Source organism: Mesocricetus auratus, unplaced genomic scaffold (genome assembly GCF_017639785.1).
Source record: "Mesocricetus auratus isolate SY011 unplaced genomic scaffold, BCM_Maur_2.0 Super-Scaffold_100691, whole genome shotgun sequence".
Classification (NCBI taxonomy): Eukaryota; Metazoa; Chordata; class Mammalia; order Rodentia; family Cricetidae; genus Mesocricetus; species Mesocricetus auratus.
In genome coordinates, this window is record NW_024429267.1 from 54,889,120 (window position 1) to 54,910,237 (window position 21,118).

General features: G+C 40.8%; 1 protein-coding gene and 1 non-coding gene across 4 annotated transcripts in view; one reads left to right on the forward strand and one right to left on the reverse strand.

Annotated features, from left to right (window-relative positions):
• The window catches only part of Cmc1 (C-X9-C motif containing 1), a 62,381-nt gene that overhangs the window by 18,139 nt on the left and 23,124 nt on the right, over positions 1-21,118 (reverse strand). The gene's annotated exons all lie outside the window — the stretch shown is intronic.
• On the forward strand, positions 19,419-19,525 carry LOC121137722. Its single transcript, XR_005875029.1, has one exon. It is a non-coding gene; the product is annotated as a U6 spliceosomal RNA (small nuclear RNA).

The window sequence follows — 21,118 nt, forward strand, 5'->3', positions numbered from 1 at the left end:
TTTTTCTCCTTTTTTATGTTACAAATATACTTCAGAAGTAGTTATTTAATCACTTGGCTTTAAAATTCAGCTCTAGATAACATTACAAAAATTGTGACAACAAAAGCATTTTGTGACAAAATTATTATGCTTTTAATTTTCTATTAAATTATAATTTATTAACATTCTACACTTTAAAGATTAGTCTGTGTATAGAATGAATTTAGTGGTGCATTTAATGAGACAAGAAGATAGAAGGATGAACATGAAAAGATTATTCTACATTGTAGTGCATGAGCTGTTTGACAATTCTAGCACAGTCCAACAGAAAGCTTCTCTCTAGATTGATCACGGCTCAGTTAACAGCTCTGAATATCTAATACCTCCAACTCAATTAATTCTCACCTGATTAACATCAGACTGATATTCAAACTAAATCATCTCTCCAGTCAAGTAGAAATCAATATTTCTGATTTTACTTTTAAATTACAATAGAAAATAAAATGCATGCATCTTCAATATGCCAAGAGTAGCTTTCTTAGTCTACCATGGCATGGGTAACACAGTTGATTAAAGTATTATTCTAATTTGAGCACCACTATGTAGCAGGATCTGATTAATCTGAACCTGGAGATGAAGGAAGGTAATTAAATATATCTTATACAGGGCAAATAGAAAATTGACATAAAATAAACTTGACTTCTTTAAAACAAACCTCGCTGTTTATCAGCTCAAGTAGTTAAGAATATAGTTTTATTAGAGATTGATTACTCTCAGAAAAAAAAAAAAAGACATGCCAGGCATATTTCTAATGGGCGAGCAAACAGCAACTCTTCTCTAGACCATACCCCTCTCCAAAAGGCAGGCACATACCTGAAACCAAGTCAACTATTTCTAAGTGACCTTTCCAGAAAGAGGAAAAGACTGACCCACCCTTGTTGAGTAGAGAAATCGCTAAATCCCAAAGTAAGAAAGCTGTATGCAAATGTGTAACTGTTAGATAAGACAATGTAGAATTGACCTTACCCTTCTTCATTTGCTTTCAATTTAACGTGAAGACAAACTGTAAAGTCAAATCACTTGCTATGTCTATTGGCCAGAAATGACTGTTTTCATTGTTAGCAAACTCAAAAATTTTGACAAAAATTAGGAAAACTTTAAATTTTTAGAATGAAAATTACAGCTAAACATAGTTTACTAGAGTTGAGAATTGTGTAAATCAAAATTGTGCTGTACATACAATGCAGATATATAACAGAACTGCATGTTAGGATGTAACGATGTCTATATGCATTTTATATACAAAATCTTACCATAATGTAAAAATGTATATTTTTTTATTTCTGAACTTCATAAACATATTTGTAGATAAGGGAATTCAAAGAACCATGAACCAACAAGCTTCACCTCTTTATTCTGCTAACTAGTCTATCAAACAATATGCATGCAAACCATTAGTTGCTCTCTTACCCCTCCTCCGGCCCTCTCTGCTCTTTGCTCTTCTCTTGCTTCTTCTTTGCTTGCTCTCTCGCTCTCCCCCTCTCTCCCTTCATCTCTCTTCTCCCCCTCTCTAATAAACTCCATGGTTAATGTAAAAAAATTAGTTCTTTAAAACCCCGCCACTAATGCACTTACAATGAAGGATTTCAGACTGTTATGTGCTGCTCAAGTACAAGAGCACAGCATTACGCTAAGATCGAGCAAGTCAAAAAGCAGTGCCAAGGAGAGCCTCGAGAACTCAAAAGACACTACGTTTGTTCTCTGTATTACTAAGAACTTTATTACAAGTCAAAAAGCAGTGCCAAGGAGAGCCTCGAGAACTCAAAAGACACTACTTTTGTTCTCTGTATTACTAAGAACTTTATTACAAGTCAAAAAGCAGTGCCAAGGAGAGCCTCGAGAACTCAAAAGACACTACTTTTGTTCTCTGTATTACTAAGAACTTTATTAGAAGACTAAAAAGGAGTCATAAGATACAATTCATGTCTCCAAATATGTACATTTTTTGACATAAGAATAGAGGTAGAAAAAGTAGCTGTCACAAAGTCTTCCTTGTTAAACTCCACAAAGAATATTTTTAATTTTAAACCAGAATGTCAACAGGGCTGATTGAAATAAAGAGAAATAAATTAATGCTAAATAATTACTAAGGAAGTTTTGTTTATGGAAATGAATAATTCAGTGTTTCACAAACTAAATTCAAGCAGCAGCTGCTTTGCTGACATTAAGCTAAAAAGAGCTTCCTTAAAATGTACAGGCTTGAACATCATACGATCATCATATTTTCCATGTCAAACGGAGTATGTTATTGTGAGGTCTTTTGGTGTAGAATATCCCACAGTTACAATATGAACCAGCTGATCATTCAAGAAGTCTCAGCATCACCATTTTCATGGGAAGACTCTGTAACTGAACATATGCATAGTTTCTGGCCTGTTACATCTTATAACAGCTGGGAAGAGAGAACAATTCAGGTTTCTACAATCTGTTCCTGGCCTACTTGGTCCTGGGTTTTACTGTAATTCCAAAATGCGCCCTAGACCAACTGCCTTCCAGCCCAATGCAGTCTCAGTCTCTCTCCTATTAATCAAAAAAGGGCAAAGAGGGAGCTCCAAGTTGGCAGAGTAAAGAATCACTGTCCTTCCTCTTCACTCTCATTATACAACAAGGTATAAAGCGTGGAAATGTTTAAGGTTACAGCTAGCACCCGAGATCAATCTGATGTCATAAAAGAACACCAATAGTCACAAAGAGAAACTAGGTCTTGTGCTTATGTAATTTTTGTTTTAGGTTTATCTGTTGCACACGGCAATGAAAGCCCGTAACTCTTCAGTGGGTCATAAAAATATGGTGGACAAAAACAGTATCCTCTTCTCTGATGTTAACTAACACATCAAAAGTGCATATTAACATGTCATTTTAACTATACATATATATGTATATAGATACACAAATGTTAAACACTGGCATCTCCTCTAACATCTGTCATAGCTTCATAATGAAAACATTTTTCTCCCCATTTGGTTTTATGACAGTCTGACTATATCGCCCATGTTGGCTTGAACCTATCTGTGGGGCCATGAGCCAAAAAGTCACTGGTCTAGTGAGTGCATGCTACTTCTTATCCTCTTCAAATTCTACATTTTTTGCTCATTCTTTTGCTAAATATGTACTGAGTGTATCTCTCCCTCCAGCTGTGTGAAACTAACTAGAACTCTATCCTTTGAAGCTTATTCTCAAAGACAGACAAGAAGCAAAACACTATGGATTGTTACAGTGTCACAAGAGGGGACCGCTGGGAGATGGGAAGCAGACAAGAAGCAAGACCCTGTGGGCCATTACAACAGTGTCACAGAGGAGAACACTGGGGTTAGAGAGAGCCAGTAATAGGATACATTGTCAGCAAGGCTGTCCAGGTGGTACCCTGTGAGGGAACTGTCAGAGAAAAACTTAAAGAAGCAAGGAAACCAACAAGATAATTTCACAGCCAGCAATGCCAAAATGTCTAACTCTGTACATGACAATAAAAAAAATTTTTTACAAAGAAAATGGGCAATGAGAAAGACAACAGTAGATGAGATTACTAGACTCCTAAGCCTGGGACTCAGACAGGGTTTGAGTTCAAGAGCTAAAGGGAAGGTAAAGACGAAGACACAAGACTTACATTTTAAAATACCATGTGGTCAGCCCTCACATCACATATACACAGGTTGCATTGTACAGAGCACACACACGTAACAGAAAAAGAGGCTATAAACTTGAGAGTGTGTAAACGGACTAGATGGGAGGTGACAGAGGGAGGAAAAGGAAGGGAGAAATGATGCAACTGTCTTATAACTTCAAAAAATAAAGAATACATTATTAAAAATAAAAGGTATGAAATAAAAGTAATCTGTTGGCAAAACATTATTCACTAAGGATATTTCTAGAGCAGCAGAATGTAGAAATTGCATCTTATTTTGCTTTATTTTTCAACATAAAAAGCAACAGAAACTAAAGATTGATGCAGCTTCTTCAAGGTAACAAAAGAATTAAGAGCTAAGTCTGAAGCAGCAGAGAGCCCCATGTCTAACAGGCTTTGGAGTGAAAACTGTAAGTCCTGGCTGATGGTTGGAGGGACAGATCTAGTAGTTACAGCCTGTTCTTAAAATCTCTATTTTACCCAAATCAATGAGAAGCTGGGGACTGGAAAAACAGCTCAGAGACAGAACACTGTCTAACAAGCAAGAGGTCGTTAGTTGGTATTTCCCAGCAACGCAAAACACAGGTGGGCAGATACACGATAGGAGGGGTGTGGGGGGGCGTGGGGAGGGGTTCTGACTCAAAGACTTAGGGCTAAAGAGATTTATTACATCTCTAAAAGTAACTGAAATACTCTTAACAAATCTGAAGTTTCTGGTATTTCTGATTTATGTGGACTTTAACTTGTCGATATCATTTCCATTAATTTCTTAATTTGCAATTAAGAATTTTCTCTGTACTTGTGAAATAAAAGCAGATTTAAATTCCTAATTGTCAGTACTCAGTATCTACATATAAGTCCTTTTGCTACAGTTTTAACTTGTTTTGGTTAAACAACTCCTTCAGATAATATCACATCTGTTGAAGTACCACATACCCTGTGATGTCATAACCACTCCAGACTTAGTAGCTAAGCACCACACTTACTTTTAGGAAACAGGAATTTTCATGTTGGCTATGTTTCCTTTCACACATTATTTTCAGTCTTCAATGTATTGGGTATAAAACTGTGAGAAACATTACCAACACATTCCCATTAGATTTAAACAATTCCAACTACAAATAGTACTCGGCTGAGGACTATCATTGTTTTAAAAAAATCCACATTTCTATAGAAGGGTTACCTTTCAGTATGTACAAAACAAGAAGTCTGGTTCACACATGAAGTGTTCAACCTACTCTAAAAACTAAGTATTTTCTGTTACAGAATGCGTTAGAAGGGAAGGAGTGTTCTCTATGTTCCTATATTTTCTGTTATAGAGTGTATTAGAAGCAAGGAGTGTTCTCTGTGCTCCTATCTTAAGAATCAAAAATACACACATAAGAAGACATCTAACAACTTTTAGCCCAGTATAACACAGCCCAGTTACTATACATAAGTAATAAAAATTCAGGTTTCTAATGGAATTGTCACCTGATGGGCATCATCATACCCAGCCAGGAGCATCAGATGGGGACACTTTATAAACTGACTGTGTAGAAAACAGATGTTGTTGGAGTTATAAACAAGGAACTCATGAGCACGAATACTGCAATAGAGTGTAGGGGCTCTGAAACCAAATCATGGATATGGTATAAGCCCATTCAATAGTTCCCTGTAAGTCACTTTCCACCAACTTATGAAGCTTTATAAAAAGAAAAGTTTTCTGCACTGCTGTACATACTGGTTTCCCTCTATATTCTTAACTATGATGCAATCTTCAAACTTTCTTGCAAATCCAGCTTATCAGGTTTTCAGTCTTTAGGGTTTTGGTAGCAACATGGAGCTCCTGAATAACCAATGATAAAATTTCTGAGTTAACTCCATGTTCATAAAGCCATACACAGACAGCTTTCATATCTAACCTAGTATCTCAAATTCTTCACATCTCAATAGGACACCCCACAGCCCCTTGCCACAGAAGCACCATGGCCACTGCTCCAAGTTCTCCCTCTTATTTGTAAACGCTATCAAAACATTCTCCAAATCCACCTAACAGCTGAAGTGATGGATAAAAATGTGTTTGTCCTACAATGTAGACAGGAATTTATTCTACACAACAGAAAGGACAAGTACCCTGAGTTTTGACCCATTGCACTCACTATTCTATCAGTAAGTAAAGCACCTGTGCAGAAATGCACACAGAGCAAGGGAGGAAGGGCATTTTCTCTCTTTTGCGTCCGCAGCCACTAGGACTCTCGTGCTACAATGCCCCCCACCCTCACTGTAGACAGCATTGGGCTACAGATTTGCTCCACCCACAGAAGACCCTGACATTGACTGTTTCAATGCACATACACTGCATTATGACAGAGAGAAAAGTCCTGTGATGTGATTACCTAGGTCAAATTTAATCCTACAACCCAGTTCAAAGCTATGTTAAAAAGAAAATCAAGTTAAAGAAGTATTTTTAATCGTTTATTTGTTTGCTTCCTTGCTTATTTATTTACTTATTTGGTTTTTCAAGACAGGGTTTCCCTGTGTAGCCCTAGCTGTCCTGAAACTCATTCTGTACACCAGGCTGGCCTCGAACTCAAGAGATCCTCCTGCCCCTGCCCTCCTGAGTATTGGGATTGAAGGCACACGCCACCATCTCCCAACCTTTTACAAAAGGGGTACTTTCAAAAGAAATCATGGCTCAACTGGTAAAGGCGCCAAGTCTGATGACCCAAGTCTGGTGTTTGGGACTTACTACAAATTATCCTCGGACCCCTTACAATCTCTGACCTCTATACATTCACTGCCCTCCCCTCCCCTACATATAATAAATAAATATAATTTTTAAAGATGTATTTTTATTGAAAGCCCAGAACCTAAGGCTCAAAACCACTTGTTCTGAAGGCTGTATATCTCTGGGATAGCTAACAACCAACCCGAGTTCACTGATCTGGCTTCCCTTCATAGCTCTTCTTTTTAAGGCCCATGTCAGGCTGATGTTTCTTGTGACACTACTTTCTATTCACATATTTATACCGTCTTCTCTCTCAAGACAGGCCTCTACCTGCGGCTTTGTCAGCAGAACAGCGAGTGCCTCTTCACTACCCACTGCTCATCCACCCTGAGCCCACATACACAGTGAACATGATTTCAATCTCATGGCACTGAGGCAAGCAGAAGGAAATGGACCCACACGAAACTACAAGGTACTAAAAGTGAAACCACTGTGCTTCCCTTCCCACAAAGTTACTACTTATAGTAGAGTCCTGGAGGATGCCACTACATGCGTAACTGCATACAGATGAGACCAAGGACAGGACCAGCCTGAGAGTCAAAATAACCCTGAACATAGTGACGAGGAGGTGGGAATGTAAAGCGCGGCTTCTCAAGGATACTCAGCTTCCTGCACTCAAGATTTTAAAACCGAAAATTTTAGAAAAGGGGCGTCAGCTGATGATCCTAGCGAGACTCCGTGTCTCATGAAACAGCAACCTCAGCGTCCCCGCTGAATCCCGGAAGGGGCACAGTCCATCTGAGTTTGCTTCTGGAAACGCATCCTCAGGTGGATCTAGACAGTAAGAATAGAGTGCTATAGAAGGTGGCCAGGGTTGGAGAAGCCCACAAGCCACCGCGGATTATGAACTAAGCAGGTCTTACAGTCCCACAGGACACGTATGTGAAAATAGACAGCATTTGGTCCGAAAAAGAATGCAACTGACTTGTGGCTTTAACCGTAAGAGTACAGGTTTGATCCTACACACAGTGGTGATGTTACTGAGCTGCATACCCAACAAAGCTTAACTGGCAACAGGATTTGGATGAAAGGGAAAGAGAAAGGGAATCTTCCAGATGGAGAAAGACAGTCTGTGTGCTAACAGAACAGGTCAGAGGGAAGATGAAGAAGGTAATTCTGAGTAAAACCCGCAGGACACCAAGTGCAATGTTCAATAAAACAAACAAGAAGCGCTTTTAGAGGGCAGAAGCTGGCTGGCTGCCACTGCACTCACTGTACTGACAGGAGAGTCACTCTCACAAACCTCACAGATTCTAGGCAGAGTAAATGGAGCTCAGAACTCGGGCCCCAATCCCACTTCCTAGGCTGCTCTGCCTCAGCAGATGCATTAACATCCTCAGAATGGCGGGGACAGCACCCCTCATTCTCAACACAATGCCAAGGGCATGAGGGTAGGAAGTCTCGGAAAAGAGTAGACGGAAACAAACAAAAGGATCTATTCAGTACAAGAGTTTCTACGCACCTTCAGTAGACCTCAGCAGGGCTCGGCAAAGCCACCGTTTTCAGGGAGCCACACTCACTAGAAGAGGATAAACCAAATGTAACCTCAGGGGGAAGAAAAATCCTTCCTAAAGGCTATTAAACAAAACCACTGCGCTGCCCCCTGCCCCCACACCCTCTAGGCTTCAGGAGTACGCAGAGCCCACAGGGGAGGACAGACATCAGAAAAGGTGGCAGCAGAGTGTTAAAGAGCATTTGCTCACAGCACTCCAGAAGCAGCAGGACAACTCTGCACAGACGCCTCAGGAAAGGAAGCCACATCGCTCGGATGTCACACTATGTAAGAACTTATTAAAAGCAGACACTCAGGAAAGTATACTTCCAGGAATAGTTGTCAAAAGTGAGATGAAAAGAGGTAAAGAGACTGAAAGCCAAAATAAATCCCCAGAAAGCTAACAAATACAGCAGAAACACAAAGTAGACAGAGAAATACAGTATAGACATAGGTAAAATTCAAGTGGAGGGTTTTATAAAAATGAGTCGACAAATTTCAGTAAACAGGAAAGATTCTGTAACCCTGATTAATGGAACAGAGGAAAGAAGGGTGAGGGAGGCAGCTGCCACGGGCAAATGCCTCCCACAGAGCGGAGAGCGTGGACCCAACCACCATCTAGACAAGGGATACAGCAAGGAGATGAGGCCACCTCCATGGTGAGGTCACGGAAGCCTGTGACTCTCTTCAGCCAAGGGTTTTGGTGGCATGCACTGCTGCATGGACAAGGACTTGACCGACAAGGAACTGAGGAAATAAATGCTGTCAGCAACCAAGAGGTGAGCAGGCCCTTCCCAGTCCAGGCTTGAGCAGACAGTAAGGCCTGGGGACTGTTAACTACAGCAGCATCACTGACCGACGGGAGAGAGGCCTGACCACCAGATCTGCTCATGAATGGACTCTGTTGCAATCCAGCACTTTCCCAGGTGACGAGCAGTGGAACACAAAAACTACTGCGTGTGAAGCCTCGTCTCCACACTCCAAGGATGACTGCACCTTTGAAGAAGAAACCTCTAAAGCAGAAGACACTTAAATCACAGCCCATGCTAAGTACAATTACAACCCAGAGGTTTCAACAGCAACACTGGCAGCTCCAGAGCGAGCACAGGGACATGTGACAACAGCCCTGGCGCAATGTGCTCCTGATGAAGCTACTACACTCAGCCACCATTCGAGTTTGTGACGGGCGGGAAGGAAGTCAACCACGCCCAAAGTCACAGAACGTCAGTGTGATACACACAAAGCCCCCAGGTGGAGAGAACAACTGGCCAGCGCCTTACCCACACAGGCGCAAGACACAGGCGACAAGCACTCCTTCCCAAACTTCAGAAAGCAAGCACTCTACAGTCTTTTCGTACGATAAAACTGCTCTTTTTATTTTGAGCTCAGTGCAAAATCTCAGAAAACTGTGATTTTTTTTTTAGTTCAAAGATTTTTTTTTTTAGCTATTGACAATGAAATTCAAGCAAGACAGATCAAAAAATACTGAAGTGAGGAAGGGGTTAACAAAGCGTTTGTGGTTTCAGAAACAATGCATACATTACATGGATTCAACCAATGCTCTTCAAAATGGGAATATGCAGTTAAAACAGACATAGCCACTCAAGCTTACTAAAGGCTTTTGCGGTATTTTTATGATTGAGGCTAATAACATACCTGAAATAAAAAGACAAAAAGTGTTAAAACACTCTTACATAACTTAGAGCACTCCAAGTTTCATATTTTATAAGCTTAACTCTATAGTTAACTGTGCTGTAGATTATATCTGTTTAAACTGAAAAGGGGGGGGCCTTAACGCCACCTCTAGAATAATTAAGCAATTAAATAAGACTGATAAAAGTAAGCCTGCTCTGAAAGACATTCTTAAACCAGTGTCCTCTGGTAGCCTCTCACTCTGTGTTCCTACTGTGTTTCCCCAGATTGCTAGTTGGTACCCTGTAATAATGCTCTTCATTACTTCTAATACATAGTAGATGAGATCCAATCAAGGATGCGAGTGAGAAGGCTTGAAAACGGTAAAACTGGAATAAAGCAACAAGAACAAAACAAAAGCAAACACGCCTCCTTGTTTTGTGGTGCTGGGGTCTGAATCCAGGCTTTGCTGAGAATGGACCACTGAGCTCCCCCCTGAGCCTACAGGAATGAAAATTACTTTAAGAGCTTGAACACTCACTCTAGCAAGCAGTAAGAAGCAGCCTTATAGACTTAACATGTAAAAATATTCATTGCAATTCTTTTAACACAAAACTACTTTTTCTGGCAGACAGCTAACGTCTTATTTTTCCTCTTAACCATGATTAAAATGCTTACATTCCTTGTTTCAACATCCTAGCATATTCTCGGGATGTGGTGCCTGCAGTTCACCATTTCTTTTTAATTCTAATTCTAAGACTTAATATTATTTTCAATTAGGCCCTTGAAAAGACCTGCAGCTTTCCAAATAAACTCCTAATATCTAATGTCCATCTCATAGTGATGGAGGAGAAGCGGCGAGGGTACAAACGGAACGAGCACTGACCGTCTTAATAGGATTGGCCTCTCTTTCTGCCACAAGATGGAGGTAAAGTAAATGCATTCATATGTTTATTAAAATACTCAGTATCACAGCTCATAATCAGAAACGGTAACAACCCACTGTGCGGGCGGCTTTGTAGCATTCTTCTAGAGAATCAAAATGTAAATACATACAAATTAACACACACACACATCTTTTCCAAATATGTTAATAACCACATTGATTTTCACATGCAATATAGACATGTGCTTAGATATTCAAAACATTAAGATATCTGCACACAAACTCCACATGCACCACTTACACAGCAAAGTTTAGCTAATATTTCCAGTCATGAAAAAACAAACCACATCCCTCCACAGACACTGCAACTGCAGACACTGCAGTGTGAGTCAGCCTGACCTCCAGCAATCCAGCGCTGGGCAGCCATTCCCACAGCCCTGACAGGCAACCGTAAACTGAAGAAGTCATCTCACAAAGATGCCCATGGAACTAGCTGAAACCAAAGGACACATCTGATGACCTACCACCCATATTACAAACCTAATTCCCTGGTCTGTTACGGGGTATGGACAGCACACTAAAAACAGTAAATGATTCTTGAAAATGTATGACTTTAAAAACAGTCATTGACTTAAAATATTACACAGCATTAGGTGTGCCTTCACTTGTAATACTGTAAACTAGTTTTAGTGTTGATGCTCACTCTCTATAGCTAATGACAGGGTTCCTCTGTGCAGACCTCTCTCCTCAAAGAGCTCACTAACCTATTTTTAAACATAAACTAAAACAGTAAGAATGGGCTGTGTTAAAACGGAACCCCAGAGGGCAGTGGAGCTCCACGTTTTAACTTGGCAGCAGACTTCACTTTCAGTTTCTAGACACCAGGAGCTGTTTCCCCACACACTGGACCTTGTGCCTTAGAACAAAAAAAAAAAAGAAAGAAAGAAAGAAAGGAAGGAAGGAAGGAAGGAAGGAAGGAAGGAAGGAAGGAAGGAAGGAAGGAAGAAAGAAAGAAAGAAAGAAAGAAAGAAAGAAAGAAAGAAAGAAAGAAAGAAAGAAAGAAAGAAAGAAAGGAAAACAAATGGGTTATGTCCTGTCCACTAATGAAAATGCTGAGGAGCATATTCTTCAACAACATTAATCGATGAAAGAGGAATATGGTACAGCAGGCATCTTCCTACTAATTCAAGTTCACCCAGAAGACTACTCCTGAATACACATCACAAACGAATATTTGAATATTAACACTCAATAGGAATCGGGTGGCAGATCGGAAAGATATATTTAACAAGTCTATTTAATATAAATGTTTTGCATAACTTTACATTCATTAAATAACATGTTAAATTATAGGAAAAAAAGGTGAGGAATCAAGTTCCAATAGCAATTAACCCTACATGAGCTCCCCAAATAAAACTCAGTACAGAGTTCTTGCTCCAAAGTCAAAGAATCAAGAATTTTGCTGACCACCCACCAATGAGGTGGCGATGCTGACACTCAGAACACTGATGGGAGGAGGAAACTGTTTTATCACTATGGAAGCACAGCATGGCATGATCTGTAAGGCTGACATCTACCACCCAGGGGGACCATCAACCTCCACAAGCTGGCAATGGTATGTCAGAGTCTACCTTGTTAGACACTCTGAAAAACTAAGCATATATAAATCTAACATATACATATCAATACAACAGCACAACAGGATGAACCAGGAACTTACCTGCACAGGTCAAAACAAAGTCATACTTTGTTGCTTTCTGTGTTTCTGAAGTTCTGGGATTGAAGGCAGGTCCTTACCCATCTAGGTAAATCCATCACTGAGCCATATCTGTCACCCGTTTTAAAAGACAGGGCCTCCCTGTATACACTGGCCTTGAACTCTGGATCCTCCTGCCTCACAAGTCTTGCACCACAACTCCTGGGAAGTCATTAAGACCCAAATGAAAATTTTAAATCAGCTTTTCTTTTTATGAGTGTGTTTCTATAATATGTGCTGTGGAATATTATTTTAAGATGTGTTACATTTGTTAATGCTGTAGAACATTTGTTTTAATGATGCAAAGAGGTTTTGCATTCTTTTATGCTCTATTTGTTTAACTCCATGAAGCTGTGTTATTTTGCCTGTCCAAAACACCTGATTGGTCTACTAAAGAGCTGATGGCCAATAGCTGGGCAGAGAGAGAAATAGGTGGGGCTGCCAGGCAGAGAGAATAAATAGAAGGAGAAATGTGGGAAGAAAAGAGAAGGAATGAGAAAAAGAAGAGTAAGAAAAAGGAGGACATCAGGGGCAACCATCCAGCTGCACAGCAAGCCACAGAGTAAGAAGAAAAGAATACAGAAACGGAGAAAAACAAAAGCCCAGAGGTAAAAGATAGATAGGATAAAGAGAAAAGGTGGCTAAAACAAGCCAAGCTAAGGCTGGGGTTCATGAGAAAGAGTAAGTTTCCATGTGTGTTTATTTGGGAGCTGGGTAACAGTCCTCCCAAAGAATCAAAAGAGTAAAGAGTAAAAAACACCCAGCTACGAATACATACTAGAAAAACTTTATCATCCAAACAACGAACAGTTTTGAGATGGGATGGGGTGGGATGGGGCGGAGTGGGGTGGGATGGGGTGGGGTGGGGTGGGGTGGGATGGGGTGGGGTGGGGTGGGATGGGGTGGGATGGGGTGGAGTAGGGTGGGATGGGGTGGGATGGGGTGGGGTGGGGTGGGGTGGGATGGGGTGGGGTGGGGTGGGGTGGAGTGGGGTGGGGTGGGATGGGGTGCTGCACACATTGTTCTCTCCCTGCAGGGCAGTCTACAGTACTCCTTGTATCCAAGGGTAGAGCCATCCATTATCTTGAAAACACACAAATACACACACAATGCACAGGCTGGCTAAACACCCTTCCTCTATGCTGCAATAATTTCCTCTATCAGATTTATGAATTACGTACTTACATCCATGTACATCCAGTGTACACAAGAAACTAAAATGATCAGAAATCAGCCACTGATAAAACCAGATAAATCAAAGAGCAAACTAATAAAACACAGGTGAGACTTGACTGAAGAAGGTGAATTTTATGCTACGAGGCTAGTAAAAGAGTAGACATACAATTTCTAAGATATAAAGGTAATGATTCATAGGTGTAAGAATGTCTTTAGCCAGCTCACTTACTAAAGAATTTCAAGGCTAGCCTAAATGATCTGTAACTCAACCTCCATGATAAAATAAGGGACAGTCAAACTCCAAAAATCTAGCAACTCTACATACACCAAAACTAACAGCAACAGCACAGCCAAAAGCTGTGGTGTGTATAAACAGCAGAAGCAGTAAACCTGGGTAACCTGCAGACATGACTCTGATTCTCCATGCCACCCCACGGAGAACTCAATAAAGCTGCTCGTGTCTCACTCACATCACCACGGCGTCTTCCTCTTGGTGTGGAAAGACGCTTGCATATGCACTGATGGCTCTTGTTGCTGCTTCTGCTCTTGGTTACTGCTTTTAATTTCCATGACAGTCTATGGACAGGGAAGGATGAGGCTACTGAGCTAACGTAAGTATGCAAGATCATGAAGACAGAATAAGCCCTACTGTATGGACGCGACAGCTGCAGCTCACCATCTGAATTTGTGTCATTGGGAAAGATGTGGAAGAAATATACAGCATGGAAAAAAATTACATGATGTCCTCAGCCTGAGGTATTGAGGGAAGAGATCTGAAAACCATGGATATTAATGAAATGAATTACAACTCAATCATGTGTAGTGGGGCTACAGTCCACCTCTTTACAGCTATGTTACAAAGAAAGGAATAGGTCAGGCTTTTACAGTATCATTCAAAAGTATGCACATTCTTGCTGACAGATGGAGAGAGCACATCCACACCTGACTCTGCAAAGCCCAGAGTCTGTGGTCTGAAATGATTTCTCCAGCTTCCCTACACTCACCCAAGCCACCAGGAATACATACAGTCTAGGCAATACTTGCACTCAGACTCTGCTTAAGTCGGATCTGCTCTGACTTTTATTCCCCATAAACTAATATCAAAGAGTTCTATTTAGTAGTTTCATGCAATGTAGTTCTAGTTTAAGCATATGGTTTCTACCTAATCCACCTGACCATAACATATCCAAAAGCCAATTTCATGTGTATCTTACTTTGATGGCATTTCCCACTACACGGGATAAGTAAGTGGAGGCCATTCAAGAAATACATCTTTGAATGCTACTAAACTTCGATGGGGGAATGAAGAGATGACTTAATCAGTGCAGTGCTTGCTGCTCAAGCCTCAGACCAGAGGTTAATCCTCAGCACCCTAGTGAAAAGTTTGACACAGAGGTATGCACTGGAGATCAGTTGAGCATGGGGTTTGCTGGCCAGACAGTCAATCCAAATTAGTGAACTCCAGGTTCAGTGAAAAACTCTATCAAAACATGAGGGGAACAATCATCTGACTTCCAGATGTACATGTACCTACACATGGGCGCGTGCGCTCATGCTCACTTAATATTTAGGATCCGCATCCTTGCCTCTTCAATCTTCCCAACAAGATTAAAGGCTCCTTTGCTGCTCTGCTGCTTTTTCCGTTTCAGCTACCCTGGCATGTTCACTAAGGAGCCACCCATCTCTTGCTGACTTCCTCTGATGGGGATGTCCTTCTGATGATGTTTCTCTTATTGGTGGATGAATAAAACACTGGCCAATAGAGGCAGGAAGATAAGCATGGCTAGCAGACAAGGAGAATTCTGGGAAAGGTAGGCAGAGAGAAGCACCAGAAAGAGACGCCATGTAGAGACCAGGAAGATAGGACGTGCCAGGAGATAAGATAAGGCCATGAAGAAATACATACATTAGTAGTTATAGGCTAATAATTAAGAGAGAGCTAGCCAGTAAGAAGCCCTGGCCATCCGCCAAGAGTTTAATAATTAGTATATGTCTCCGTGTGCTTATTTGGAGCTGAAGCGGCACAGCGGGACCAGGCTGGAAAAGAAACTCCAGCGACACTCCTCTCGTTTTCTTTAGGGGAGAAGGTTAAGGGAAGGCTAGCTTCTGGTAATGTCTATTTCATGGCCTCAACAATGATTATCCTGGCACATTCACTGTCCTAATTCACTGACATATACACTTATGATTTGTGCACATAGGACACAATTAAAGAAAGTAACAGGTTTTCATTTTCAACACAAAAAACAAACTACACCTAAGAAAATAAGGAGTATTGTGTTTGGGCCCCAGGATGTCAGAACACAGCTAAGGCTGAACCTGAAATCTCAAGACAGCCCACAGTGGCCTTGCACTACACTCCTTCCTCCCCACACCTGAGTGCTGAGGCTACGGGCACGCAGCTCCACAGAGGAAGGGCCACTCATCCGTGTGACTTAGATTAATTCTGTAATTCAAAATCCCCCCCAACAAAACAAAAAAGACAGAAAAAGAAAAGAAAAACACAAAAACAAACTAGGAGGAGGTCACTGGGCGGCAACTATAATCTGTAACTTCCCATTTAAAAGCTATATTATACAAATTATACCAGCCACTTTCACGCACTGACTCTAAGAGTAACACAGCCAATCAGACAGTAAGATACTCCATTCACTTTAGGCACCATGGTTTAAGGACTTCACACAAAGGATGACTTTAAGTGGTTCTCTTTATGCTAGTCAATACATTCTTACGTTTTGTGGAAACCAAATAGTCTCTTTATTTTGAACAGACAAGATTTCTATTACACTAAATGTAGCACGAATTCTAATTAGTCTTAATAATAAAAAACCTGGAGTCAGATATAGGGTTAATGCTGAAAGATCAGAGAAGCAGAGCAGCCAGCCGCTAGTTCTCACCTCTACTGAATCCTCAGACTGAAGGGGTGATCCTGTCCCTGTGAACCCTCAGACTGAATGCCATGAGCTCCCGGCTCCTCCCACCTTATATTCCTCTCTCCACCCAGTCATATCACTCCTTCTCCACCTCCCTAGTGCTGGGATTAAAGGCCTGTGACTCCCGAGTACTGGGATTAAAGGTGTGAGCCACCACTGCTTGGCTGTTTTTTAGACTGGATGGATTTTGTGTAGTTCAGGGTAGTCTTGAACTCACAGAGATCTTTCTGCCTTTGTCTCCCAAGTGCTGGGATTAAAGGTGTGTACCACCACTGCCTGGCTTCTATGGATAACTAGTGTGGCTAGCTCTGCACTCTGATCTCCAGACAAACTTTACTTGTTAAAGCACAAATAATACACCACCACAGCTATGCAAAATTTACAAGTGTCAGGCTCTGGCTTCCTGTAAAGAAGCAATCACTGTAGGAAGATCATCAGGTAGCTTAGGCAAAGTGTGATCTTTGACAGATTTTTAAATACAAGGGCACAGTACTGTTTAAAGACTATAACTAATTTTGGATTAATTTCTTATAAGATGAAAGGATTTATGTCTTTTACAAGATAATAATTAAAAGTTGATGTTTAAGAATACCAGGATAATAAAAACTTGTTAATGAAACAGTGGCATAAAAACCATGTGATATTTTATAATGATGTTTATTCATTTTGACAATACTATTAAGTCTTAAGACATGCATTTCTTTGCTATTGAGTTCAAATGTAGACTTTCCACAATGAAATGTTATCTTCAAGGATTAGTTACACACATCAGCTGTTTTAAAATGTTATGTTCACGGCTGGGAGGCTGCACAATCAGGATAGAATTTGCTGAGTTTGGATCCCTAGCACCCACATTAAAAGGCCAGGTATACTGCCTGCCACAGGCCATTAATCCTAGCACTGGTGAGGCAAAACAGGAGGGTCACTGGTGCTTGGGACCAGCTAGTCTTACCCAATTGGTGAGTTCCAGATTCAGTAAGAAACCACATATCAGAAAACAGGCTTGAAGCCACCTCCATTTCTGGCCTCCATACGCACACACATGCACAAATCTGCATATACATGCACATACACACCCCTTCACATAAATATATATACCACTTAAACACAGAAATAAACAAGTAAATAAAGAATTAAGCTCAGTTGCTTACACAAAGGTCCTTTGTTAATATTCTCATTTAAATATTAAAAGGTTTGATTTATTTCTGGTATCACAATATTCAATGGCATTTATGTCTAATAACACAATCACAATAAGCCATAAGTCTGACAGTAGAACCCTGAGATTACAACTAGATCAATGAACAATGACCACCATTATATCTTTTCAGTTAGTGTAAAAATTAATTCAGTTGTATAGCCCTAGGCCTCAGAAGAAAGGCAAAAATATTGCTAAGTAACTTTTATTATGTCCATTCACAGAAAAGAGGGAACACAGCACACCTGACACTGCAGTTGTCCCTGAGAGGCTTGCCGTCCAGACTGGGCTCCTGGCTGGCATCTAAGAACTTGGATTGGGAGGATGTGCTCATCACTATGCAATTGATCAGAGTGGCTTACTGAGCTCAAGTTGTTTGTACAAACAATATGGCTTATACTCAACAACTGTTTTCCTTCTAGGAATTTGAAATCATGGTACCTATTAGGCAGAAGTTGCCCACAGACCCAACTCCCAGTAAAACTTCCAAGTCTATGGGTGGAATCTCTAATAAGTTTCCAGGGTAGATAACACCTAACCTACATTATCACAATCCCACACTGGCAAAGCTAAGACTATGGTAAGTGACTCTACCAGGAAAGGATTCTTGGAAATTGCACATAATTTTCATGATCATGATTATATGCTGATGTCTTACAGCAAATCACTGAATCCAGGGGTGGTTGTAGGAACCCTAACACAGTCCAGTGTGTAAGGGTCATGAGCATCAGTTGGACTCTACATCTATCTGTAACTCTTAAACAGCACTGCTACATACATAAGACATTGTACTAAAGACGTGGCATATGACCTTCTCAATACTCCAAGCCAGTCTGAAGCTGTGTGACGTCTCCCCTTCAGTGTCCATTAAGATCAACAAGGGGATGCAAAAGGCAAAGACAGAGCATGACAACAATAACCCCATTCAAACCACAGGTGAAAGAAAAAGTGTGGGCAGCTTTAAGCAGTGCAGCTAGGCAGAGACATTTAATCATATGCAGTCTTGCCCAACGCTCTTTGCAAATTCCCTTAAGAACATCTCACAAGCTCCTACTTGAACTTTCTTTTCCTGTTGTTTGTTGGTTTACTCACACACCATTTGAGTTCAACAAAAAGCAATGCATTTCAGCTGAGTGTGGGTGACAGAAGAAGGCAGGCATTTTATCAAGCTTCTTTGTTACTTAATGTCAGCTCTGTAATGTTCCAAGGACACAAAAAAATCATACTTCTTCTTGTAGTGATATATTACTTATGATTTATTAAAGCTTGCCTGAGGTTACAGAAAGCAAAGCTAGCCACAGTCATAGAGCCAGGCGGAGGTGGCACACACCTTTAATTCTAGGACTTAAGAGACGAACAGATGGATCTCTGTGAGTTCAAGGCCACACTGAGCTACATGAAATTGATCCAGTCCTAAAGAGAAACAGCTCACACAAAGGTGATCCCAGCATGTGGGATCCCACGCTTTTAATCCCAGGATTTGAGAGGTATAAAAGGGAGAGGCAGCAGTCTAGGACTGCAGTCTGAGGATCCATGGAGCTAGCTGGATTGCCCTTTTAGTCTAAGAGCTAGTGGCCAGCTGCTTTGCTTATCTGACCCTCAGCCTGAATCCCAATATCCATCTCTGGGTTTTTATTTTCATGTTATAGCTTGTTACTTTACATTAATTCCTTCAGACAGTACCTCCATTTTCTGGCCAAAAGATCAAGAAGACTACAACACAAACACAGGCTAAGACAAGGTAATAGAAGAGCCAAGTCAAGGCTAAAGAGTATATTCTAGGCCACGCCTGATAACAAAATATTTTTTATCTTGATAATAAAAAGGAAAGTCTTACTTTTATAAAAACAAACATGACACAACATAGCAAAAGTATATCAAATGTCAACTATGCACTGGAAAAAGCCAAGAAACATGCTCGCTTTGGCAGCACATATTCTAAAATTGGAACGATACAGAGAAGATTAACATGGCCCCTATACAAAGATAACATGCAAATTCCTGAAGCATTGTATATTTAAAAAAAACCAAGAAACGTAACAAGGAATTTAAGCATCTCCTTAAAACAAAGTAATGCCTAGAACCATGAATGAAAGAGTATTGAGGCTTTCATCACAGCTGTCGAGAAGCGGCTTCTGCTTGGGGCTAGGGGTGGGGAAGAGGCTAGAAATTCAGCCACTCTGGGGTTTCCTGAAAGTCCCATCCTCAGTGTGCTCAGTGAGATGAGGTCAGCCCACAGACTTCAGTCATGTGTTCTAGTGGCTTCATTCATGGACACAAATACTACTGGCAGAAAAGGGCTGACAGAAAGTTGAGTTTTCTTTTTATATAAAAGTTTTACAAACTTGTCAAAGTTTATACAAATAAGAGCAGAATTCTCCATGTACTAACCTCTATATATACTCCCTTTACATAATCAAATCAAAGTTCCAAAAGATGGTAAGTAGTACGTGTCTAGTCACACAGACACATTAGAGAAGGTTAGTCTCAAACACTGGCTGCTCCAGCCTCCACATCTGAAGAAGTGGGATTACAGGCATTACAGGCAGGCACGGTGACACACATTTCATCCCAGCATTTAGGTGGTTCACAGAATCAGAATCACTTAATTGTATACTAAAGTCAAATTTTATTACTTGGAAATGAAATAGTGAAAGATTACCTATTGCTTAAAGGCAGTTTTATTGCTCTAAACCTCAGATGAAATGTGCAACTTAGAGTAAATCGGGGTAAAGTGAGACCCAAGAGTGCATGGAAAACAAAGGTATTGTAGAAGCTGGTTAAAGACCATAGCGGAGAGAGCACCAGTAAGAACAGAGCAGTAAGAACACAGCAGTAACTGGGCTGACACTGATATTCATTAGCGTACTCTTCACATCAATAGCGACCATTTGGACTCTGTGGTCTTTATCAGTGTCCCAGCTGGTAATGGTGGAAGGTTAATGCCTCACCCCATTCTGTTCAATTTTCTATCCTAATTAGCCCTCCAAATCTATAGCTGTGAGTACCAAGTGTCTGTGCTCAAAAGAAACTAATTAATGCTAGCAAATTAGATCAAGTCCAAAGATCCAACAGCCAAACTCTTAGTTAAATGCTCCCTGTTAATAGGAAGTGTAGCTGTCAATACCTGCTGCTGGTGGCTCTAACAAGGCACCCGTCTTTCACTGAAAGTGATTTCATCTCCCTCCATCCCTAGAAAGGCTTCTATCTGTCTCCTTCACAAACCTAAGCTGCTGACGACCTGACCCAGTTCTTACACCCAGCTGGGTTGAAAGGACATGGGGAAAAAAAAGGAAACAGAAAAGCTTTCCTACATAGCATGTTCAGACATTTAGCAGAAAGTCAGATTGCTTATTAAAATTCCTGTATCTTTATTCAGAAACCATACAATTAGCATCCGCCCTGCTCCTAAGTGAAATCCCATAAGCATTTACTAAAGCCGAGTACAGACAGTGCATAGATGGCCATGCTCTGGCTCGGAACTGGACTCCCTGCTGTGCTTCAGCACAGCCCCAACCACAGGCCCCACACTAGTGCGCGCTCCCGTCACGGGACAAATGCAGACTAAGGAGCATTATGTGTCCATAAAACAATTTCACACTCTAAGCACTATT